General features: G+C 40.6%; 1 pseudogene; it reads right to left on the minus strand.

Moving 5' to 3' along the window:
* Positions 1-3,750: 3,750 nt before the first annotated feature.
* LOC109891600 (myosin heavy chain, fast skeletal muscle-like) lies at positions 3,751-9,779 on the minus strand (annotated as a pseudogene).
* Positions 9,780-27,639: the final 17,860 nt, after the last annotated feature.

Here is a 27,639-nt window from a genome sequence, read left to right on the forward strand (position 1 = left end):
AAATCAAAATATATTTTAGATTTTAGATTCTTCAAAGTAGGCACCATTTGCCTTGATGACAGCTTTGCACTCTTGGCATTCTCTCAGCCAACTTCATGAGATTGTCACCTGGAATGCTTTTCCAGCAGTCTTGAAGGAGTTTCCACATATGCTGAGCACTTTTGATGTAGTTTCATAGCCTTACCACTGATCAAGTAACATTCAAATCCTGTTGCTACAGGATTATTTTGCTACGACAATACTGGTCAAAGTAAGATCCTTTACACCTGTAACTGCAAAAAATAAAATTGCCGCTGATTTATGCCTCTGTAAGTCAATCAACCACTCCACAGATTTGAACCTCTGTTCTTCATCTGTACAATACTTGGCAAGATGTGAAATCAACCTCACCATAATGATGTTTCTGGAAGTTAAAACCTCTTGGTACTACCCATCCCGGATCCGGGAGCGTTGTCATCAACTGACACTAATTAGCATAACGCAACGGACATAAATATTACTAGAAAATATTCCTAATATTACTAGAAAATATTGAAACACAGCTTAGCCTTTTGTTAATCACCCTGTCATCTCAGATTTTGAAAATATGCTTTACAGCCAAAGCAAGACAAGCATTTGTGTAAGTTTATCGATAGCCTAGCATAGCATTATGCCTAGCTAGCAGCAGGCAACCTGGTCACGAAAATCAGAAAATCAATCAAATTAAATCGTTTACCTTTGATGAGCTTCGGATGTTTTCACTCACGAGACTCCCAGTTAGTTAGCAAATGTTCCTTTTTTCCAAAAACGATTATTTTTGTAGCCAAAATAGCTCCATTTGTTCTTCACGTTTGACTGAGAAATCGACCGGAAATTGCGGTCACGACAACGCCGAAACATATTCCAAATTAGCTCCATAATATCGACAGAAACATGGCAAATGTTGTTTATAATCAATCCTCAAGGTGTTTTTCAAATATCTATTCGATAATATATCAACCGGGACAGATGGCTTCTTAGTAGGAAAGAGAAACAATGGCCGCATTTGTCCTTTACGCACAAAACACTCTGAGAGACTTCAGCTGACCACTGACGCAATGTTGACATTCAGGCTCATTTTTCAAAATAAAAGCCTGAAACTATGTATTGTGACACATTAGACACATTAGGGAAGCCATAGAAAAAGGAATCTGGTTGATATCTCATTCACTGCTCAATAGGGACGCATAGAAACGCAGAGGTTACTAAATAAAAGTCACTTCCTGATTGGATTTTTCTCAGGCTTTCGCCTGCAATATCACATCTGTTATACTCACAGACAATATTTTTCAGTTTTGGAAACTTTAGTGTTTTCTATCCTATGCTGTCAATTATATGCATATTCTAGCATCTTGTCCTGACAAAATAGCCCATTTACTTTGGGAACGTTATTTTTCCAAAAATGAAAATAGTGCCCCCTAGATTCAATAAGTTTTAACCAGCATCAGAAGAAGTACAGATTTAGGTTTGTAATGACCTACTTTGTTCTACTTTGCCTCTGTAAATCAATCACCCACTTCACAGATTTGGCCCTGGGTTTTGAACTGAAACTACAAGGCAACATTGCAGGCTGGCCATTTCCTCAAGTGTTTGTTCCCTATATGAAGTAAGGAGTGGCTCGAATGATATGTTGTGAATTAGCTCTCATTCTTTCCTTGTGGAAAGATGATATTGAACAGGCCAAGATAGAGGGCATTAAGACATTTCTGAGAAGTTTACACATCATAAAATAGGTAATATATTCAATACAAATCCGATACTTGATCTCTTACCCTCCCCTGTGTTCTTATTAGGATGGAATATATATATATAGCTGCCTACTCAGCAATGCTCTCACAGCCTAGTTTTTTGTCACCAAGTGTGACAAAGCCTTATTTTGTGTCAACTTTTGATATAAAACTGTCTTGCTCTCTTCAGTCATGATTTAGCCCCTCGTTGGAAATGCAACTGTAAGTCAAAGTTCTTCTGCCATTTTTCGGTAAAAAAAATATATCAAACCCATGTTGGTTTTTATGTTGTACCTCTTCCATTTTAACATTTTGTGTCAAGTAGATGTATATGATAACCATCAGTTTAAGATTTGCAGGTAGCTTACTCTCTTTTACAATACTGGTTTGTGGTAAGTAAATGGTAAATGGATTTACTTGCTGGACCGATTGTGTCCTGTGAATTAAATGACAAATTAGAAGAACAGAGCATGTCTTTGCTCACTTAGTACTGTAGGACTAACAATTGACAAATGCTTGCATGACTAATTGGTAAAACACTTCTTTTTTAATTTTTCACATGGCCGAGATATTAACATGACACTCTTCATAGAACAATAGGACTAAGTTAGCTAAATTTGTTATTTTCAGAAAGACTTTCCTTATTTTTTTTGTGTATCTGTGTTTACCTTCATACAGGCATGCATACAGTACCAAGCTAATAGAATAGTGTGGAGTGGAAGATGAGGCTGCAATGTCAGTTGTGGTATGAGGCTCTATCACTGTCTTTCTTAACAACAAAGCAACTGCTTAAAACATTAAAGGGGTTGGAGTCTCATGAAATACTAACAGAAATGTCATAAGATTGTTAACAGCAGTCTGGTTGTGATATAATGGTTGCCATTTATTGACTTGCAGAACCATAAATCATCTGCATTTTAGACTTTCATTTCCCTTTTATCTGGATGTAGTACTGCTGTGTGAACAACATCTTAATATCCCCATCCCAATTTTAAGTTGCATTTTCACAGCTTTATTCTAAATGCATTGATCTTTCATGTAGTTTTCACCATCAGATCGGTGCAATAGCCACTTCAGTTAACTTCATTTGAGGATATTCTGATGAATGATGTGTTGATTAACAGAGGCCAGTAAATAAAGTGGGCAGTAATTGTCTTATGAGGTTTTAGAGAACTGACACCCCCAGACAAATGGATAGATGAATGATACTGATAGCCTATTCATGGGAAAACAAAGGAATGCCAGTTTTATCAAAGGACTGATATGGACACAATAATGGCATAGCTCAGCTACACGCTGAAAGAGACACCAGGTGGTCTGTTTAGATGCTGTTATAATTCAAATGCAAACATGAATGACTGAGAAAAACAAATTGATACAATTTAAGGCCAAACAATAATGCAGGCACTCGTGATTTGGATGTGAGCATGTGGGGCTGATGAGATGTAGTCATTGTTTGTGTGCGTCTATAAGTTGTTGTTGTTATGTAAATGTTTCTATATGGAGTAAAAAATTCAATAATAATAATAATTCAAATGCAAGTGGAGCTAAATTATAATAAGTCAAATACTCTACAGCAAAACAATAATAGCTACAGTTTTATCCATTACATTTGAATGCAGCAGCTGAAACAGTGATAATGCCCTGACTAATGTAGCTGTTTATGGTGGCAGGTAGCCAAGCGGCTTAGAGCGTTGGACCAGTAACCAAAAGGTCACTGGTTCAACCCCCTGAGCCAACTAGGTGAACAAATCTGTTGATGTGCCCTTGAGCAAGGCACTTAACCCTAATCGCTCTGGATAAAGAGTGTCTGCTAAGTGACTAAAACACTACATCATCTGGCATTTGATAGTGGTTTAATCAGTGATGACACAATTCATTTCACAGATAAATTATGAAAACAATTGATAGGGTTTTGCAGAGAAATTTTTGCTTCATGAGAACATTTCACCAAAAATCATATTGTATGACCTTTTGATACTTTGTCTCATCTGGACTTTGTCTCTCACTCTTCAGCCGCATTCCCCTGGAAAATAATATATATTTTTAATTGTCTCTTATCCTTTACCATAATGGGATTTTGAGAAATGTTATATTAACCATTTGCTCTATATGGCAATGTATTATCTATCTTCTCCTGAAAATCTATTATGGAACTGGCACAATGAGATTAAGCAAGAAATGCATTGTTTTGTGTGATTCAATTTTTTTGTCATGATTTCTTTAAAATGGCATTTCAAATGAATTGTACCTTGCTGCCAATTTCACGGCTAATGGCTCTAAGCTTGTTGACCTGGGACTCGGAGATGTCAGCACGCTCCTGAGCTTCCTCCAGCTCATGCTGCACCTTCCTGAACCTGGTCAGGTGAGTGTTGGCCTGCTCCTCCTGTTTGGATCACAAAAATACAACATTCAACAATTATACTGCAAGTTTGGGGAAAACATGCAGAAGTTCAAATGTCTTATAAATTGTTTATGTTATCATCATCATCTTATAAATAAAGAAGGATCATACCAAAAGTACAACAGAAACAGACTACAAGGTAGAGGGTCGAAGTAAACTTGATTCTTGTACTGTATGTTTGCCTTTATTCAGGTTTCTTATCATTTGGTTTGTGTTACCTATCCCATTTTGTATTCTACTTATTTTTTACTTCAAGTTGCACCTTAGATAAGATTATGAAAAACATATTTTCCCATAACCATCATTATTTACCAGGCTTATATACAGTACTGAGCAGACGCTGTAATCCAAAGGAGTTTACAGTCACTTGTGCATACATTTTACATATGAGTGGCCCCAGCAGGTTAAAACCCATGACCCTTTGCTTTGCAAGCGCCATGCTCTACAAACTGAGCCACACAGGACCACTACTTTACTTTATTTTAGCCTGCTTTATGACTTAGTAATTGTAACAGCTTTCTCTGTTATATTTGTTTTACCTAATAAAACAATTTGATTTATTGATGATTCTTTGAAACAAGTAGGTGCAAGTAACTAACACATAGTAAGTAATAGTAATAAGTTAATCATTTGAAATAAGTACCACAATGTACTGATTGATTTGATGGTAAAATATTTGTTAACTATGTCCCCAATACTAAAAAATCTGTAAAGGAATATGATACTCATACTCACAGGTGATTTGATTTGATTTGATTTGAGCTTCCTCAGCCGCTCTCTTGTAGGCCTTCATTTTCACTGAAGCTAGTCCACTAGATCCTGCAGCCTGCTCACATTTTTCTTGTCCTCTTCAGTCAGTAGAATTTACAAGAGTTGGAAATGTCCTGTCAAATACTCCACTGCAGTACACAATATCTTGTCTTTTTATAATCAATGAATCATGGTTATACCTGGTAGGTGAGCTCCTTGACTCTTCTTTCATATTTGTGAATACCTTTAATGGCTTCAGCTCCACGTCTCTGATCATCATCAAATTCACCCTCCAGTTCTTGGACCTTACCTTACTTTTCTCAGTTAAGGTCTCATATACAATGTAGCTTGCTCTACACCTGTATATGCTGTAATGTATAGTACATACCCTAGCCTCCAGTTTCTGGAGTTGTTTCTTTCCTCCCTTCATGGCCAGGTTCTCAGCCTCATCCAGGCAGTGTGCCAGGTCCTTGACTGTGACCTCCGGGTTCTTCTTCATCCTCTCCAGGTGACTGCTGGTGTCCTACTCCTTCTTCAGCTCCTCTGCCATCATGGCAGCCTGGAATAATATGTTGTGTACATTGATTATATGAACACTTCTGCAGTAGTTGTAAAAGGTAAATGATATGATAGTTACTGATGATGTATGAACAATTAAACTATTTTTACTTATCAAATTGTAAGATATTGGCATTATATACAAAAGCCAGAACATGAAACTCACATCAGTAATAGCCTTCTTGGCCTTCTCCTCTGCATTTCTTGCCTCCTGGACGGTGTCTTCCATTTCATCTTGGACCTGAGTAAGGTCAACCTCCAGCTTCTTCTTAGTGTTGATGAGGCTGGTATTCTGTATGAATTGGGGGCATTTAATCACATTGCAAAACATGATTGTACCTCACCCCATTTGTAACCGAGAGAAAGTTAATATTTTATATGTACCTGAGAGTGCAGCAGTCCTACACGCTCGCTGGCATCAACCAGCTCCTGCTCCGCCACTTTGCGGCCACTCTGTCTCTTCCAGGGCAGCCCTCAGTTCTTCAATTTCAGCCATCATTAGGTTATTCCTGCGCTCTACCATAGATACCTGCTCCTTCATGTCATCTGCGACGTGGACGGCATCGTCAAGTTGCAGTTGGGCATCCTGAGGATTATTGGAAAATGTATTCTAACAACATCTAAAGAGAAAGAACAATCCATTTGGGACTCAATACAAAAATAAAATGTATAACTTGAATGCTCCCTGGACATTCCTCAGCTGTTTCTGAGCTTCAGCAGCCTGACGGTTGGCATGGCTCAGCTGATTCTCCATCTCATTGAGGTCTCCCTCCATCTTTTTCTTGACTCTCATAGCATCATTCCTACCCCTGATCTCAGAGTCCAGAGTGCTCTGCATGGAGTCCATCACCCTCTGGCTGTTCCTCTTGATCTGCTCTATCTCCTCATCCTTCTCCGCCAGCTTCCTGTCAACTTCCCCTTTGATCTGGTTGAGCTCCAGCTGTATACGAAGAATCTTGGATTCCTCATGTGCCAGTGTGCCCTATAGAATTGAACAATAACCAAACCATTAAATAATGTAGTGATGTAGGAATGACATGTATATTATCATGATCACTTTGTTGAGATAAAAACTATTGTGGTGTACACCTCTGCTTCTTCTAGTGCAGCCGGGATTTCTGCCTTCTCATTCTCCAGTCTTCTTTGCCTTATCCAGTTTATGGATGCTCTTTCCAGACTCACCAACCAGTTCAGTCAGGCCAGAGATCTCCTCTATTGAAATGAAAAAGGGAGGGAAATTAATAACATTGTGGATTTGTATCCACACATACCAGAGCATAGATGGTGCATTGTTAAAAAGAGAGTGATTTATTTTAATTTCCCCATACGCTGCAGGTTCTTGCAGTAACAAAACAAAAGTTAAAATTAAGCACTTCATCAAAATTGAACATTTATATGAATCACAAAGAGGCAGTATAGTAGAAGATGGCAGTTGACCTTCACTTCCTCTTCAATATGCCTCTTGAGTTCCTCAATCTGCTGTGTGTAAGCCTGCTTAGCCCTGGTCAGCTGTGAAACAAGATATTCTTTCTCCTCCATTTGACGACCAAGTTCACCTGATTGAGACAGAAATTTGGAAGTTAGGTTTATTGGTATTATGGAAAACAAACAGAAATACTAACCTTCCCTTTTAAACTCACCATTCTCAGGCAGAAGCCTTGCTCTCTGAACATTTATGTCATTAAGTTGGTGGACATGCTCATCATTCTTGATCTTTAATTCACTCAGTTGATCTTCAAGGGTTCAGCACATTCTTTCTAGATTACCCTATCAAGAACGTTTAACAGGTTATTTTTCATTATTTTCACCAGGCTATTTTTTTTAAATATTCTGGCAACCACATCATCTCCCACCTTTGCTTTGGTGATAGCTTCCATATTGCTGGAGAGGTCAACAATCTCCATTTTGTATTCACTCTTCTCCTTCTCCAACTTCTGTTTGACACGCTGGAGGTTGTCGATTTGCTCTCCCAGTTCTGCCACAGTGTCGGCCTGCTTCTTACGGAGAGCAGCAGCGGTGGCCTCATGCTGCAGTGTGGACTCTTCAAGATCACGACGCAGCTTCTGGAACTCAGCCTCACGCTTCTTGCTCATCTCAATCTGAACAGATGTTGCACCACCAGCCTCTTCAAGTCTCTCACTGATCTCCTCAAGTTCCCTAGAGAGATCAGACCTCTGCTTCTCAACCTTGGCACGAGCAGCACGTTCAGCTTCAATCTCCTCCTCCAGCTCCTCAATACGGGCCTGAAATATACAATGGATTTAAATGTTTATTTGCTTAAAACATGACATATTTAAATAGGGCTCCATAATGTATCTATGTTATTAATCTTATTCGTTGTGGCATATTGAACTGACAGATCACCTGGAGTTCTTTGATATTCTTCTGAAGCTGAGCACCAAATGCCTGCTCATCTTCAATTTTGCTGAGAAGTTGGCTTGTCTCAAAGTCTTTCCTGTTTTGGATAAAAAAGTATATATTAAAATATATATCAGCCGATCCCTTCTAGAGAATGGTTCAACAACTGCTTAGATTTTAAATGTACTTCTTGATCTTCTCATCAGACTGCTGCTTGTCATTCTTCAGGTCCATCAAGGACACCAGGGCCAGTTTCAGATCTCCTTCAAGCTTCCTCTTGGCTCTCTCAAGGTCCATGCGGACCTTCTTTTCTTGCTCCAGGGTACCCTCCAACTAGACCACACAAGAACAGTTTCACAATATTAAGTAAACAGTACATTTATTTTATTTCCTTGGATGATAACATGAAGCTGTTTTAAGAGGGCTATGTATGACCTTGGTTGTCACATCTCTTATTCACATCATCCACTTGCTGTTCAAGTTTGGTCTTGGCCTTGGTCAGAGTGTTGACTTTGTCTTCCTCTGCCTGGAGATCATTAAGGACCTGCTGGTGTCCCTCTTCGAGGGCTTTCTTCTCCTTGGTTAACTTGATAATGCACTCATATTGAGAAGACATCTCCTCTGTCAGGTTTTTAACCTAAATTGAATTATTTCATATAAAATCATCAATGCTTTGTCTTTTACATTTAAAATTAATGTACAACTTCACAACCTCGTCATAAAAGGTCAACCTTATTTTCAGTGGCATGTTTCTCTTTCTCCACTTTGGCCAAGGTGAGCTCCAAGTCATCAATGTCTTTCTTTAGCTCAGAGCACTCATCCTCCAATTTTCTCTTTTTGGCAGTCAGCTCAGCATTGATCTCCTCCTCATCCTCCAACCTCTCAGTAATCTCTTTGAGTTTGGCTTCCATCTGGATCTTACTCTTGATGAGTCCCTCACATCTTTCCTCAGCTTCAGAGAGAGTATTCTCTTCCTACAGCAGATAAAATATAAATTAAACAACACTGAAAATCAAAGGCAAATTAAATGACATCAAAAATAATTGTATTAAACAAGCAATTTGTTAACTTACAGATGCTATCTGTAGCTGCAGGTCATTATTTTTCCTGCAGCAGAGAAACCATTTTCTCCTCTAGTCCTTTTATCTTGGCCAAGGCCTTTGACAGATCCTCCTTCATTTTCTCAAAGTTTTCCTTCATTGCGACCATCTCTTTTTCAGCTTCTGCTGATTTTAAAAGAGGCTTGATCTTGAAGTACAGCTTCATCCATGGCCAGTGATTTACGTTCATAAATGAGCAGATGTTGTATTGAATGGAGTAAATTGCTTCTCTGTTAATAATAATCATTTAAAAAATAGTTTTGGGGGATTCTCTTCACTGGCTCAATATAACATACTCTATAACAGTGTTTCTGAATGATGGTCCTGGGGACCCAAAGGGCTGCACATTATGGTTTTTGCCCTAGCACTACACACCTGAATCCATTAATTACCTCATCATCAAACATTTGATACGTGGAATCGGGTGTGTAGTACTAGGGCAAACACTAAAATGTGCACCACTTTGAGTTCCCACTGCTCTGTAAAGTAGTGTAGCTACCGTCTCGCCATCATCTTGACAAACTCTTTCCTCATGACGTAACCTCTGCAGAGAACCTGAGTCATGGTCACCAGAGTAACCAGTTTCTCATCTCGCATCTCCTCCAGAGTACCCAGAAGACCAGCTTTGAAAACACCTATAGGAATATTGATCTTTATTATATTTATAGAAAATACAGAGCTACAATTTTTTTCAATTGAGCTCAATGTTTGTGGTTTTTGTGGGAAAAGTGATACTGCTGTCCATTGCTCTACCTTAGTGTGCCCAAACTTGTACGGACTCTTGTCCACATCTCTTGATCCCAGGAGCTTCTCTGAAGGGATGACACTTGCATTCAATACTTTGTATCTGACATGATCTGACATGATGATTAAGGGGGATATAAAAATATATACAATAGGAAATACATTAGTACGTGATGTGATCATGCCTGTGAAAGAAGAATAATTGAAATGACTGGACAATTTACAGAATATCCATATCTACTAATGCATATATTAGCAACTGGGCCTGAGTAACAGGCAGTTTACTCTGGGCACCTTATTCATCCAAGCTACTGAATACTGCACCCAGCCATAAGAAGTTTTAACAAAGTTAACCATTTTCACTGTCATGTCTAAAATGTATTTCAATCTGTCAGGCATCCCCTTGGCAGCAAGAGCCTCTCGGTGGATGCTGCACTGTACCCAAGTGGTGTTGGGAGCAACTGCTTGCAACTGCTTGTTACCACTCCACTATGTCTCCTTGTCATGACTTTTGCACCATCAGTATAGCTACCAACACATGTTGACCACCAAAGTCCATTTGATGTCACAAAGCTGTCCAGTACTTTTCAAATCTCATGTTGTCCTGGTTTTCAGTGGTTTGCAGAAGAGGATGTGTTCTTTAATTGACCCCCCATAAACGTAACGGACATACTGTACATCAGGAGCTGTGCCAGGCCCACCACATCTGTTGACTTATCCGGCTGTAACGCATATAATTCACTGGCTTGTATGCAAAGCAGTAATTGTTTCAAAATATATCCTGCCATGTCACTGATGTGTCGTGAAACAGTGTTGTTTGATGAAGACATTGTCCGTATAGTTTTTTTGCCTTCTCCTCCAACATTGTCCCAACCATATCCGCGGCAGCAGGAAGAATGAAGTCCTCCACAATAGTATGGGGCTTGTCTGTCCTAGGTAGCTCACCATATAAGACGCTTCTAGCCCCTTCTTATTAATGGTATCTGTTGCTTTTATAAAGCTGTCTTTATTCTCACTCAAAAAAACTCCCGTGGCTTATTTTTCAAATTGTCATGTTTCGTTTCTAAATGTCTGCTTATGAGTGAAGGTTTCCCCAAGAGAGTAACGGTTAATGTGATTGGATGTTAATTATGTGACTAGGCTACCTGTATTTGACATTGTGTTGTTATTTCGCTGAACACTAGATGGTTTCTGTGATAAAATGCGTCTCGGTGAGAGGTGTAGGAGTCAGGCGCAGGAGAGCAGGGATGTCTGAGAAGCGTGTTTAATAATATAGTCCACCAATACAAAACGGCACAGACAAAAATCCCAAAACTACGCTCTCGAATACTCAGAAATTCGTGCAAACGCACGGAGGAACAAACACAGTTCCGACACTTTACATACACGTGCGTAATAGTGAAAAACAACAAACATCAAATACAATCGAGCGCAATACACACAAATCTAATCCTGCACGAATTAAGGCTGGTAACCGGTGCCCTATATACACACAGAAATAAATTACCGTCGGTAGAAGTCGTGACAGGTTTCATTTGATTTTTGACATTGAAATGAGGCTACTCAGGGGAGAAAAAAAACCTCACCCAAACATATAGCCCTGTTGGAGAATATAAATGTACTGTTTGAAAATGTGAAAAAAAAATGTAAATCACATTTTTATTTGGCGTACCCCCCGACGGCATTGCGCCATACCCCAGTTTGGGAATAACTGGCCTAATGCATTGAGCCTCACTGTAATGTAAGTGTGACTTTTCAGCATCCAGCTGTAGAACACCCTATGCTCAAACTCCCTGATGGCTGCACAGTTACCTTCACATTTTGGGTTGGAATGTATGTGAATTCATGTTTCTATTGGTACTTTTGTTTTCAAAACTGTGCAGTTGAATCTGTACATAAACAGTAACTACATGTTGTAACTACTGCTGATCTTCCCTGCAATGTGAAGTAGTGTAAGCCCACAGCTGCAGCCAATGAGAGAGAGAGAGAGAGAGAGAGAGAGAGAGAGAGAGAGAGAGAGAGAGAGAGAGAGAGAGAGAGAGAGAGAGAGAATTTAAGCATCTGTGTGCAAGCAAGTGTCTGTGTAGGCCTATGTGCATTTGGAGCTGGAGCTGATGTGGTAGTGAGGGCGAGAGTATGACACAAACTACCACATGTGCTAAGATGAGGAATACATTTGTGGTGTAGAAGACTGTCAGCATCAAGACCCAGTGACGGTGAGTAGCATAATAACCACAGTCTGACAGGCATGTCTGTTATCATCATGTCTAAATATAGCATGACAACAATTGTCCAGAGAGAGTCCAAATAGTGTATATTCAACTTTGCAGTATGACCATTGGTGAGTATAGAGTATACTAGGGGTGTAAGGTACACATATTGGTAGAAAACCGTTCGGTATGGAGACCTCGGTTCGGCCCCACTGTGAACAAATATTTTTTCTTTTTTTTAACACTAGTCCTATAGGCTATGCCTACACTGCATTGAAAAAAACATTGTTGGATATTCCGTTAAAACAACTATAGTCTATGCGCATGTTGTAATCAAAATTAAATTCTTAATTGGTGCATTTCACACTATCCTTACCTTGAGGCGCACTTTGAGAACATTTTGGCTTCCCAGTAGAAGCCAAAATGTATTGAATTTAGTAGGATATAAACTAAATGTATTGCATTTATTAGAACATTGATGAATTTTCCCAAGATGGTGACGAGACATGAACAAAATGCAGAAGTGATTCATATTTTCCTTTAACTTTCTGAAGAGGCAACGGTGCGGGAATGACACTATCTGTGTGTGCGCGTTTGCCTGTCACTATGCAGCTGTTAGCAATAATGACAACAGTCTTCTGGTAGATGTAAAGGCTTTCCCAAAAACATCCTCAATTAAGAGTTGTCATGACTATCCTGTGACGATCTGAAGGATGAGGTTACAGTGGGTCTGCTCTATAGCGTGCTCTCTCTCTCGTGCTCTCTCTCTCTTGCCTTTATGCTCGGTAGTGTTTGAGATTGGAATGTAAACCGTGGAACACAGAGACACACTTCAACATAAAAAGTTGGAATAATTAAACAATATTTCTATTTTTGAGAATGTGGGAGTGGTCCATGGACACTTAAGAGACAGTCATGTAGAGTGTGTTTCATTTGGTGATCTCATGAAGGGCAAGAAACGCACAATACTGTGTCTTTGTTTGTGTATACTTCTCAATTATGGGGTTTACATCTACATGTTGTGAAACGTATATGATTACACATGAAACTATTTGTGAAAAGATGTGATGTTACTCTAAATGAGAGCATGGATTTTCATATCAAGTTTAACTAGTCAGTGGCCACGCTACCATGAATACAGACATGTACATCGGCATCATGGAATGCCCCCTTCTTCCACAGAGTATAAAACCACCCATGACAAAATGTAAATTTTATGCCAAAGAGACCCATGGTAAGCCAGACGTCTCGAATGGTTAAGGAGATCAGAAAACATGAAGCGGTAGCTACATGTTGAAATGGTTGGCAACTCTACAAGAGTAAAAAAACTCAGGGATGAGGTCCCCTCATTGAAATGGCTATGAAATCGACAAATTAAAGAACAATTATTCAGACTGCAGCTGTTTAAAGACCTTAGTCTGGAAAACCCTTCTGATCTAAGTACATTTCCGAATGGTATTCTGAAGTATCCATTATAACAACTACAACCACGAAGACCTTGGGACTTCTGTGTAATACAACCATAGACTCCCTGATGAACTATTATCCAGCAGACGGACCGGCGATAGCAGAGAGGGACAACGAACGCATACAACTCTTAAATATGTAAATAGCAATTTATTTTCGAATGAGCGGCTGTTTAAGTTAAAGGTATTAGCATTTCATGAGTGTAGTTATCAACTGCATGTACTTGAATCCTCTTTCCCACTCTTGAGTGGTCCACACCCACTTTCCTTTGTCTACCATCACATCGGTTTCGTCCGCCAGGGACTTTTTCTTTGTATCATGTAGTAACCAATGTATGATCTATTGTTTGTGTGTTTATGTAATTCTGTGATTTATGGGCCTCCCAAGTGGCGCAGTGGTTTAAGGTACTGCATCGCAGTGCTAGATGTCCCACTAGAGATTCTGGGTTCGAGTCCAGGTCCTGGGAGACCAATGGGGCGGCGCACAATTGGCCCAGCGTTGTCCGGGTCAGGAAAGGGTTTGGCCGGCAGGGATGTCCTTGTCCCATCGCACACTAACAACTCCTGTGGCTGGCCAGGTGCAGTGCATGCTGACCCGGTTGCCAGATGTATGGTGTTTCCTTGACACATTGGTGCGACTGGCTTCCACAGAATAATAATATTCTGTGATTGATTAAGTTATTTAGTACATAAATAATTAAGACCATTTGTATATTGCTGATTCTATGCTAGGGTTGGTGCAGATATCCAAGGGATTGTGACGTTTAGTAATGAGTCCGATGAGGTGAAATTAATTAATAAGTGACGTTTTCTTTAAGATATAAAAATATAGGAAAAGTTAATTCGGGAAATAAAGACTAAACATTTTCCCGTGGTGCCCCGACTTACTAGTTAATTAAAGTTACATTGTGTAATTAAATTACACTTAGAAAATTGATTTGATAATATAGTCTTCACATTTAATGACACAATGTTAACTACAAAGTAGTCTATGCTTACCTGGCAGAACGATATCATGAGTATTTGCATCAATCCAGTTGTGATTTTTTTTCACAATATTTTTCACAAGGCATCATTGTAATTACAAACAATAAATGTTACTGGAAAAATACCAAGGCAATCAAATGCGTGCTACAGGAACACTTCTAACCAAACAAACAAATTAAAGGCAATATTTCCCCAGACCTCCAAAATGGTCTCCTGATGTGGTTTAAGCATTGTTGTGGATTATAATCTCAAATCTGTTGTTTTTCTAGTTTTAGAAAAGCTTGATTTTGAGAGTGAAAATATAACAAAAGTGAGAAAAATCTGAAACCTGGAAAAACAAAATGGAGAAGGCGGAATTAGGCAACAAAAAAAAGTTAAACGTGCCCTACATTATATGGTTCATGATCTATTTCTGGGTTAGTTTTACATTGTTTGCTAAAACAAAAATTAACTCCTCTAACTGTTTTCAATTTCTGCTGTACAGAAACCGAACCTTGACCCCAAAACCGCAATACAGGCCGAACCTCGGGTTTGGTGAACCTTTACTCCCCTCGAGTATACCCAATGATGAACAGACTGTAGTCACTCCTCAATTACATGCATGATATACAATAGGATCTCACAAATTTCAACTTTCGAATGTCCAAGAGTAAACTATGTGTCACGGCTGGCTGAAGGACAGGACCAAGGTGCAGCATGGTAAGCGTACATTCTCTTTATTGAAAATGACGCAGACAAAACAAAACCCAAACCCAAACCCAAACCCAAACGCTTTGGGCTATGTGCCCTGAACAAAGACCAAGTTAACTTCCCACAAAACAGGTGGGGGAAAAGAGTACCTAAGTACGGTTCTCAATCAGAGACAACGATAGACAGCTGTCCCTGATTGAGAACCATACCAGGCCAAGACATAGAAATACAAAACATAGAAAAAAGGACATAGAATGCCCACCCTAGTCACACCCTGGCCTAACCAAAATAGAGAATAAAAAGCCTCTCTATGGCCAGAGCGTGACACTATGAGCTACTAATAGATTAATCCAGTGTATTGGTTGTAAGGGTCTTACAGTAACTGTAAGTTCACTGATGAAAAAAGCTATTTAAAAAAGTTACAATTGGAAAGATATATCATACGTTTTTTAAGTGTAAGTTATGTCATGCTGTGATGCTTGTCAATAAATAAACACATTTTGATGAATGTCTTATTGTTTGTTTGTTTGTTTATTGTTGATACAGTCCACTCTTAAGTTCCAGGAGCATGGGTGCCAGTCTGTTTTTACTTTAACCAATGTGTTTGACAGGACAACGATGAGAGCATTGTTGAATGCAGAATAGGACTGGCTAGCTGCACAGTAAGTGTGGCAATAGTGAGTTTGGACATTTCTTCCATCTTCCACTGGTCTTAGCATGCACTGTCCAAGTATTCAATATGATGCCAACGAGGGATCATATTCAAGCAGTCTTTCGACACTAGAATCACAGGGATGGTTTTCGCAACGGTTACATCATGTAATATGTTTGGATGGTAGTCAATAAAAGTGTAACACATGATGTTCCTTGAATCTTGTTTTACTATAAATATAGTATATGGCCATCAGATTAGTCACCAATGCTCCTTATAGGACACGCCAATGCACTCTATACTCCTCTATATACCTGTTGCAAGACCCACTGGTTGATGCTTATTTATAAAACCCTCTTAGGCCTCACTCCCCCCTATGTGAGATATCTACTGCAGCCCTTATCCTCCACATACAACACCCGTTCTGCCAGTCACATTCTGTTAAAGGTTTAGAAAGCACACACATCCCTGGATCGCTCCTCTTATCAGTTCGCTGCAGCTAGAGACCGGAACGAGTTGCAACAAACACTCAAACTGGACAGTTTTAACTCAATCTCTTCATTCAAAGACTCAATCATGGACACTCTTACTGACAGTTGTGGCTGCTTTGCGTGATGTATTGTTGTCTCTATCATCTTTCCCTTTGTGCTGTTGTCTGTGCCCAACAATGTTTGTACCATGTTTTGTGCTGCTACCATGTTGTTGTTATGTTGTGCTGCTACCATGCTGTGTTGTCATGTGTTGCTGCCTTGCTAAATTATTGTCTAGGTCTCTCTTTATGATGTGTGTTTTGTCCTATATTTTTTATTTTTTTATTTTAGAATTTTAATCCCAGCCCTGTCCCCACAGGAGACCTTTTGCCTTTTGGTAGGCCTTCATTATCAATAAGAATTTGTTGCCTAGCTAAATAAAGGTTAAATAAAATTAAAATAAATATAGTCACTCCCCCTCAGAGGATTGCTGTTACTATTGGTGGTTTATTTTAGTTTACTGGTAGGATCCTCGTTACCTGTTGTTCATGCAGCAGACTCTTGGGTCCACAGAAAACATAAAGTACATGATACAATACAGAACAACTACAGAAAAGAAAGAGACATATACTGTCAAGAAAACAAAATGCCTCCCACTATATACTTCTTACAGACTATTCATATATACATATTTAGAGGAGAGGTGGTGTGACATTTCTCTATCTAAAATTAATAAATACAAAGTAATCTTACTGTATGCCTGAGTAATCACTGGTGGCAAGAATTCCAAGTTGACTTCAAGAAAAGATCCAAGATGATCCTGCATCCATTTTTATGAATAGAAACTGTTAAATGTATCTTGACATAATACTGTACACAATAGCTGATCTAATCCGTCTTTGAGAATTCCACAGAGAACAATCTATTATTTTAGCTACATGTGAAGACAAGGAGTTTATTTGAAGTGAAATCCAGTCTCTGTTGTATGTGAAGTGTCAGGATCCCATATCTATCTATCTATCATCTAAACCCTGTGTGTCATTCAATCCCTATGACAGCCTTAGATCTGTCATAATGGTCTCCAGAGTAGCCTAAAAATAGTCTGTTTGGATCCAATAGTGTGGGTCAGAGGATACTGAAATAGGAAGGAGGGAGGTGAGGGGGAATCAAGAAACAGATTATTTAAACAATGGACAACATCAAAGGCCATGCACAATCAAACATTGTGCATGGGCGCATGCAAACTGTGCCGGGCACCTGCAAACTGACTTTGGTCGCCAGCTGGACGATGTTTCCTCCGACACATTGGTGCATCTGGCTTTGGGGTTAAGCGAGCAGTGTGTTAAGAAGCAGTGACGTTTGGCAGGGTCGTGTTTCAGAGGACGCATGGCTCTCGACCTTCACCTCTTCCGAGTCCGTAGGGAGTTGCAGCGATGGGACAATACTGTAACTACCAATTGGATATCACAAAATTGCGGAGAAAAAAGGGCTAAAAGTACTAAAAATTAAAATTATTATTAGAATAATAATTTTTATCCTGTTATTTTATATTGTTTTCGTACATTAGCTGATGAAACTAAAAGTGTGAAAGTGTGATCAGCGTCGCAATTTCACAATAGTTGCTGGCTGGAAATACAATATACAGGACCTTATTTTCAGCAGGTTTTGCAATGGTGGACTTTGTCTTATAGCAGGTTATTTTTTAAATCTGATAAACAGCCCATACAGTGTTTAAAATCACAGAGAAACAACCGTAACAACCATCAATGTTCATAACCAGAAACAATCATAACATTTCCCATAATGCACGGTAGACCGTTTTTTCATTTCATTTCATTCATCGTTCACTCCATGGTCCAACTCATAGCAAACCATCTCCATTGGGTTGAGTTCGGGTGATTGTGGAGGCCAGGTAATCTGATGCAGCACTCCATCACTCTCCATCTTGGTCAAATAGCCCTTATACAGCCTGGAGGTGTGTTAGGTCATTGTCCTGTTGAAAAACAAATGATAGTCCCACTAAGCCCAAACCAGATGCTGCAGAATGCTGTGGTAGCCATGCTGGTTAAGTGTGCCTTTAATTCTAAATAATTCACTGACAGTGTCATCAGCAAAGCACCCCCATACCATCACACCTCCACCATGCTGCACAGTGGGAACCACACATGCAGAGATCATCTGTTCAACTACTCTGCATCTCACAAAACACGTCGGTTGGAACCAAAAATCTCAAATTTGGACTTATCAGACCAAAGGACAGATGCCAATCTGTCTAATGTCCATTGCTCGTGTTTCTTGGCCCAAGCATGTCTCTTCTTATTATTGGTGTCCTTTAGTAGTGGTTTCTTTGCAGCAATTCAACCATGATGGCCTGATTAACGCAGTCTCCTCTGAACAGTTAATGATGAGATGTGTATGTTACTTGAACTCTGCATTTATTTGGGCTGCAATTTCTGAGGCTGGTAACTCTAATGAACGTATCCTCTACAGCAGAGGATACTCTGGGTCTTCCTTTCCTGTGGCAGTACTCATGAGCCAATTTCATCATAGCGCTTGATGGTTTTTGCGACTACACTTGAAGAAACTTTGAAAGTTCTTGAAATTTTCCATATTGACTGACCTTAATTTCTTAAAGTATATCCTGCGCCGACTCTACACACTGTATCGCCAGTACGCCTTCACAGCCCACTGCGTCCTGTGCCTCCTCTCCACACTCGCCCTAAGGTGCGTGTCATCAGCCCGGTGCCACCTGTACCGGTCCCACGCATCAGACCTCCAGTGCGCCTCCACAGTCCAGAGCTTCCGGCGACAGTTCCCAGTCCATAGCTTCCGGCGACAGTTCCACAGTCCGGAGCTTCCGGCGATAGTTCCACAGTCCGGAGCTTCCGACGATAGTTCCACAGTCCGGAGCTTCCGGCGACAGTTCCACAGTCTGAAGCATCCGGCTACGTTCCACAGTCCAGAACCTCCAAGGACGGTCCACAGTCCGGAACCTCCAAGGACGGTCCACAGTCCAGAACCTCCAAGAGCGGTCCACAGTCCGGAACCGCCAAGGGCGGTCCACAGTCCGGAACCTCCAAGGACGGTCCACAGTCCGGAACCTCCAGCGACGGTCCCTGGTCCGGGGCCTCCAGCGACGGTCCCTAGTCCGGGGCCTCCAGTCCGGGGCCTATAGCTTCACGTTTCGTTTGGTTGTTATTTTGTTAGATGAGTTTCAGTTTATTAAAATTACGTGGAACTCTACTCACGCCGTGCCTTGGTCTCACTCATACGACGAATGTAACACTTAGATTACGCTTGAGCTCTGCATTTGGGAATAATTATCTTCCTCTGAAAAGTCACAGCTCCTTTTCAAACATAATTTATTAGAGCTTAAAGGACAATTCAACCACTTTAAAAACAGTTATTATGCTGTTAGTATATCTGCACTGCTATTAGAAATGAAACACATTTGGATTTTTTCTCATTTTTGTTAATCATACTGCACGATTCCATGTTTTTGTCATTTTAGAAGCTTCTGCATTGACATTGTCTACAGTATACTACAATTCCCAGGGTGCATTTCTGCCAGGATGCAATGCTCCACCCAGTCTCCACCCAGTCTGCAGACGAAGTGTATGTCATAAGTTATGAGTACATTTCACATTACCTTTGGGCTGTTATCTTATTATAATGCTTGCATGAATATCATGCTGAATATATGTTCATGCCATTGTCACCAATCAATAGCATTACACTCAAAACAAATTGAATTTAGATGCTAACGAATGCTGACTATAAATTACTGGAGACTAGATGCTGCTGGAAGTGGTGTTGGAGGGCCAGTAGGAGGCACTCTTTCCTCTGGTCTAAAAAAAAATATATATCCCAATGCCCAGGGCAGTGATTGGGGACACTGCCCTGTGTAGGGTGCCGTCTTTCGGATGGGACGTTAAACGGGTGTCCTGACTGTCTGAGGTCATTAAAGATACCATAGCACAGCGTAGCCTAGTGGTTAGAGCGTTGGACTAGTAACCGGAAGGTTGCAAGTTCAAATCCCCGAGCTGACAAGGTACAAAATCTGTCGTTCTGCCCCTGAACAGGCAGTTAACCCACTGTTCCTAGGCTGTCATTGAAAATAAGAATTTGTTCTTAACTGACTTGCCTAGTTAAATTAAGGTAAAAAAAAAAAAGGTTGTATTCATACCCCTTGGATATTGTTACAAAGTGGGATTAAAATGGATTTAATTGTAACTTTTTGTCAACAATCTACTCAAAATACTCGGTAATGTCAAAGTTGAAGATAAATTAATTTAAAAATATATTAATAAAACTTAAATATCTTCCTCTGTCCATACAACATACATTCAGTCAAGTATTGAATTTCACGCACAGATTCAACTACAAAGACCAGGGAGATTTTTGAAAGCCTCATAAAGAAGGGCAGTGATTGGTGGATGGGTAACAATAATACATCCGCCATTGAATATCTCTTTAAACATGATCAAATTCATAATTATGCTGTGGATTATGTATTAAACCACCCAGACACATCAAAGATAAAGTAATCCTTTTAAACTGAGCTGCAGGACAGGAATGCAAATGCTCAGGGATGTTACCATGAGGCCATTGGTGATTTTAAAACAGCCTCAGAGTTCAATGACTGTGATGGGAGAAAACTGAGGATGGATCAGCAACATTGTAGTGACTCCACAATAATGACTTAAATGATAGAGTGAAAAGAAGAATACAAATATACAGAATAAAAATATTAAAAAACATGCATCTTGTACGATGAAAATAGAAAATATAAATGTTTTATACAGTGCCTTGCTAAAGTATTCATACCCCTTGGATTTCGTCACATATTATTGTGTTACAAAGTGGGATTAAAATGGATTTAATTGTAACTTTTTGTCAACAAAGTAATACTGCAAAAAAAAAAAAGGAATACACCTTTTGGCCCAAATGCAAAGCCTTATGTTTGGGGCAAATCCAACACATTATCACTGGGTAACTGCCTCCTTATTTTCAAGCATGGTGGTGGCTGCATCATGGTAGGGTATGCTTGACATTGGCAAATAATGGGGAGTTTTTCAGGATGAAAAGAAAAGGGATTGGAGCTAATCACAGTCAAAATCCTAGATGAAAACCTGCTTCAGTCTGCCTTTCACCAGACACTGGGAGAGGAATACTACCTTTCAACAAGACAGTAACCTTAAACACAAGGACAAATCTACACTGGAGTTGCTTACCAAGAAGACGGTGAATGTTCCTGAGTGGCCGAGTTAATCTATGCCAAGACTTGAAAATTGCTGTCTAGCCCTGATCCCCAACATCTTGACAGAGCTTGAAGATTTATGAAAATAATAATGGGCTAATATTGCACAATACAGTTGTGTAAAGATCTTAGAGACTTAGCCAGAAAGACTCACAGCTGCCAAATGTGATTCTAACATGTATTGACACAGGGGTGTGAATACTTTTGTAAAGGAGATATTTTTGTATTTCATTTTCAATACATTTGCAAAAATCATTTGCAAAAATTGGTCATCACAATTACATAAATCCTGTGGCTGAAATTTTACCCTCAAAACAACAGATTTGTATTATTTTTTCAAATCCAATGTATTTTCCACATACAGTAGAATCCACGTAATATGTTAACAAATTACTTTGAAAAAAAGTTGATTTAACCAGTTTGTGCCCAGTCGGTAGAGACTAAAGCTCAAAGAGGTACAGTGCATTCAGAAAGTATTCAGACCCCTTTACTTTATCCACATTTTGTTACGTTACAGCCTTACACCATGCCCAAAACGCGTGCTCCATCATGCGCAAATTGATTTTGTACCCCCACACCAAACACGATCACGACACGCAGGTTGAAATATCAAAACAAACTCTGAACCAATTATATTAATTTGGGGACAGGTCGAAAAGCAATAAACATTTATGGCAATTTAGCTAGCTAGCTTGCAGTTGCTAGCTAATTTGTCCTATTTAGCTAGCTTGCTGTTGCTAGATCATTTGTCCTGGAATATAAACGTTGAGTTGTTAATTTACCTGAAATGCTCAAGGTCCTCTACTCTGACAATTAATCCACACATAAAATGGTCAACCGAATCGTTTCTAGTCATCTCTCCTCCTTCCATGCTTTTTCTTCTTTGGACTTTATATGGCGATTGGCATCTAACTTTCATAGGCGTATTACTACAACCGACCGACCGACCTCAGTTCATCTTTCAATCACCCACGTGGGTATAACCAATGAGGACATGGCACGTGGGTATATGCCTCTATAAACCAATGAGGAGATGGGAGAGGCAGGACTTGCACATCGTTCAGCATCACAAATGTAACTGACTTCTATTTTAGCACTTGGCAACGCAGACGCTCGTTGGCGCACCCGAGCAGTGTGGGTGCAATGATTGAATAATGTATGTGTATATTTATTTTGCAACGCGACGCGAGTGGTGTGGTCAGCATGTTATTTTAAAATGGATTACAGAATGACGAAGCAAAAAAACTATTTATTAAACATAAAAAAATATCACATTTACATAAGTATTCAGACCCTTTACTCAATACTTTGTTGAAGCACCTTAGGCAGGAATTACAGTCTCGAGTCTTCTTGGCACAACTGTATTTGGGGAGTTTCTCCCACTGTTCTCTGCAGATCCTCTCAAACTCTGTCAGGTTGTATGGGGGGGGCGTTGCTGCACAGCTATTTTCAGGTCTCTCCAGAGATGTTCAATCAGGTTCATGTCAGGGCTCTGGATGAGCCACTCAAGGACATTCAGAGACTTGTGCCAAAGCCACTCCTAAGTTGTCTTGGGGTCGTTGTCCTGTTGGAAGGTAAAACCTTCACCCCAGTCTGAGGTCCCGAGTGCTCTGGAGCAAGTTCTTTGCTCCGTTCATCTTTCCCTCGAGCCTGACTAGTCTCCCAGTCCCTGCTGCTGAAAAACATCCCCACAGCATGAAGCTGCCAACACCATGCGTCACCGTAGGTTTGGTGCCAGGTTTCCTCCAGACGTTGCGCTTGGCATTCAGGCCAGAGTTCAATCTTGGTTTCATCAGACCAGAGAGTCTTGTTTCTCATGGTCTGAGAGTCCTTTAGGTGCCTTTTGGCAAACTCCAAGGGGGATGTTGTGCCTTTTACTGAGGAGTGGCTTCCGTCTGGCCACTCTACCATAAAGGCCTGAATGATGGAGTGCTGCAGAGATGGTTGTCCTTCTGGAAGGTTCTCTGTCAGAGTGACCATTGGGTTCTTGGTCACCTCCCTGACCAAGGACCTTCTCCTCCGATTGTGTGTGTGTGTGTGTGTGTGTGTGTGTGTGTGTGTGTGTGTGTGTGTGTGTGTGTGTGTGTGTGTGTGTGTGTGTGTGTGTGTGTGTGTGTGTGTGCCTATGTGGAAGAAGGAGACCAGGCTGCCTAAGTATGACTCTCAATCAGAGACAACGATTGACAGCTGCCTCTGATTGGGAACCATACCAGGCCAAACACATAGAAATACAAACATAGAATACCCACCCACATCACACCCTGACCAAACTAAAAATAGAAACATACAAAATATCTACTGTCAGGGCGTGACACTATGTTTGTGTTTCTTCACAGTCCCTGCTCTTCCATAAGGTGTATTTTTTATCTGTTTAAAAAAAATCAGATTCTACTGCTTGCATCAGTTACTTGATGTGGAATAGAGTTCCATGTAGTCATGGCTCTATGTAGTACTGTGTGCCTCCCATAGTCTTTTCTGGACTTGGGGACTGTGAAGAGATCTCTTGTGGCATGTCTTATGGGGTATGCATGGGTGTCCGAGCTGTGTGCCAGCAGTTCAGACAGACAGCTTGGTGCATTCAACATTCAACCTCTCATAAATACAAGTAGTGATGAAGTCAATCTCTCCTCCACTTTAAGCCAGGAGAGATTGACATGCATATTATTAATATTAGCTCTCTGTGTATATCCAAGGGCCAGCCATGCTGCCCTGTTCTGAGCCAATTGAAATTTTCCTAAGTCCTTTTTATTGCCACCTGACCACACGACTGAACAGTAGTCAATGTGTGACAATACTAGGGCCTGTAGGACCTGCCTTGTTGATAGTGTTGTTAAGAAGGCAGAACAGCGCTTTATTATGGACGTACTTTACAGTCTCGAGTCTTCTTGGCACAACTGTATTTGGGGAGTTTCTCCCACTGCTCTCTGCAGATCCTCTCAAACTCTGTCAGGTTGTATGGGGGGGGGCGTTGCTGCACAGCTATTTTCAGGTCTCTCCAGAGATGTTCAATCAGGTTCATGTCAGGGCTCTGGATGAGCCACTCAAGGACATTCAGAGACTTGTGCCAAAGCCACTCCTAAGTTGTCTTGGGGTCGTTGTCCTGTTGGAAGGTAAAACCTTCACCCCAGTCTGAGGTCCCGAGCGTCTTAGTTACTGTTGTATCAATATGTTTTGACCATGACAGTTTCCAATCCAGGGTTACTCCAAGCAGTTAAGTCTTCTCAACTTGCTCAATTTCCACATTATTTATTACAAGATTTTAGTTGAGGTTTAGGGTTTAGTGAATGATTTATTTCGGACTAACTTATTCCTTGCCACCCACTCTGAAACTAACTGCAACTCTTTGTTAGTGTTGCAGTCATTTCAGTCGCTGTAGTAGCTGACATGTATAGTGTTGAGTCATACGCATACATAGACACTCTGGCTTTACTCAAAGTTGGTGGCATGTCGTTAGTAAAGATTGAAAAAAGCAAGAGCCCTAAACAACTACCCTGGGGAATTCCTGATTTTACCTGGATTATGTTTGTGAGGCTTCCATTAAAGAACACCCTCTGTGTTCTGTTAGACAAGTAAATATGTATCCACACTAGCAGGGGGTGTAAAGCCATAACACATGTTTTTCCAGCAGCGGACTATGATTGATAATGTCAAAAGCTGTACTGAAGTCTAACAAGACAGCCCCCACAATAATTGTATCATCAATATCTCTCAGCCAATCATCAGCCATTTGTGTAAGTGCTGTGTTTGTTGAGTGTCCTTCCCTATAAGCGCTCTGAAAGTCTGTCGTCAATTTGTTTACTGTGAAATAGCATTGTATCTGGTCAAACACAATTTTTCCAGAAGTTTATTAAGGGTTGGTGGCTTTAGGGTCTTTACTATTCTTGGGTAGCGGAATGACTTTAGCTTCCCTCCAGGCCTGAGGGCACACACTTTCTAGTAGGCTTAAATGTTATATGTGGCAAATAGGAGTGCCAATATCGTCTGCTTATTATCCTCAGTAATGTTCCATCCAGATTGTCAGACCCCGGTGGCTTGTCATTGTTGCTAGACAACAATAATTGTTTCACCTCTTCCACAATGCCTTTACGGAATTCAAAAGTACAATTCTTGTCTTTCATAATTTATTCCGATACACTTGGATGTGTAGTGTCAGCGTTTGTTGCTGGCATATCATCCATAAGTTTGCTTATCTTGCCAATGAAAAAGTCATAAAAGTAGTTGGCAATATCAGTGGGCTTTGTGATGAATAAGCCATCTGATTCAATGAATGATGGAGCTGAGTTGTCCCCTGAGGTGTTTGTCACCAGTCCGGTGCCACCTGTGCCGGCCCCACGCATCAGGCCTCCAGTGCGCCTCCCCAGTCCAGAGCTTCAGGCGACGGTCTCCAGTCCAGAGCATCCGGCGATGGTCCCCAGTACAGAGCTTCCGGCGACGGTCCCCAGTCCAGAGGTTCCGGCGACGAGTCCCAGTCCAGAGCTTCCGGCGACGGTTCACAGTTCAGAGCTTCCGGCGACGTTTCACAGTCCAGAACTTCCAACGACGGTCCACAGTCCGGAACCTCCCGAGACGGTCCGCGGTCCAGAACCTCCTGAGACGGTCCACGGTCCGGAACCTCCTGAGACGGTCCATGCTCCGGAACCTCCTGAGACGGTCCATGGTCCGGAACCTCCTGAGACGGTCCACGGTCCGGAACCTCCTGTGACGGTCAACGGTTCGAAACCTCCAGCTCCATGGCCGGAGCCTTCCCCTGCGCCGATGCCCAGTCTAAACTGAATCTGTCAAAAACAAGTATCCTCATGGTTAGGGAGGAATTTAAGTCTTCAAGGAAGGGTGCTTTTATCCAAAGCTGAGGGGCTATCTCGTGGATCCTATCTTTTTTCATCTATTGACATTCCCAAATCCACTTGCTGTACCTTAGATAGGCTTTTGTACAACTTCATATGGAAAAACAAGCAACATAAGATAAAAAGAGATGTTATCACCAACAGGGTTTGTGATGGCGGTCTAAATGTCTTCGACTTCACTCTCTTCAATCAGATATCGAAAGTCAACTGGATTAAAAGGTACATAAAAAATCCTCATAGTTTCTGGAATATTATACCTCATTTTGTTTTTCAGAAATTCGGGGGGCTTAATTTTTTACTACAATGTCCATATATTGTGGGTAAACTTCCTGTGAAACTGGCAGCTTTTCACAAGCAGGCTTTAATGTTCTAGGCTTTGTTGTATAAACACAACCTTTCACCTCATAAATATTTTATGTGGAACAATGGGTCATTATTACATAGAAACAAGATGTTATTTAACCCTAAATGGTTCTCAAAAAACATTGTCCTTGTCAGCCAATTAGTTAATATTAGTGGGAATCTACACGGAGAGAATTTATGGAAAGATACAACTTTGAGGTTTCAACACTAGGACCTTCTTTTTTGAAAATTTATGGTGAACAAACAAGCTCCCATAAAGAAAATGTCAATTAAAAACAGGTTCAGCCCCAAGTTAACCCGTGATCTGGCAGAGTTAGTACACCTCAAGAATTCCATTTCCACTCAGGTTATGGATGTGTCACTGCAAGCTTAAAGGTCCTCAATGATGTCACCATTGCCCTTGATTCTAAGCAATATTGTGCTGCTATTTTTATTGACCTGGCCAAAGCCTTTGAAACGGTAGACCATTCCATTCTTGTGGGCTGGCTAAGGAGTATTGGTGTTTCTGAGGGGTCTTTTGCCTGGTTTGCTAACTACCTCTCTCAAAGAGTACATTGTATTAAGTCAGAACATCTGCTGTCTCAGCCACTGCCTGTAACCAAGGGAGTACCCCAAGGTTCGATCCTAGGTCCCTTCTCAATTTACATCAACAACATAGCTCAAGCAGTAGGAAGCTCTGTCATCCATTTATATGCAGATAATGCAATCTTATGCTCAGCTGGCCACTCCCCAGATTTTGTGTTAAACTCTCTACTACAAAGCTTTCTTATTGTCCAACAAGCTTTCTCTGCCCTTAACCTTGTCCTGAATACCTCCAAAACAAAGGTACTGTGGTTTGGTAAGAATGCCCCCAGTGTGATTACCACCTCTGATGGTTTAGAGCTTAAGATAGTCACCTCATACAAGGTCTTGGGAGTATGAGTAGATGGTACACTGTCCTTCTCTCAGCACATCTCAATGCTGCAGGCTAAGGTTAAATCTAGACTCGGTTTCTTCTATAATATATCCACTCCTCTTTCACCCCAGCAGCCAAACTAA

Source organism: Oncorhynchus kisutch, linkage group LG5, assembly GCF_002021735.2.
Source record: "Oncorhynchus kisutch isolate 150728-3 linkage group LG5, Okis_V2, whole genome shotgun sequence".
NCBI classification, from domain to species: domain Eukaryota; kingdom Metazoa; phylum Chordata; class Actinopteri; order Salmoniformes; family Salmonidae; genus Oncorhynchus; species Oncorhynchus kisutch.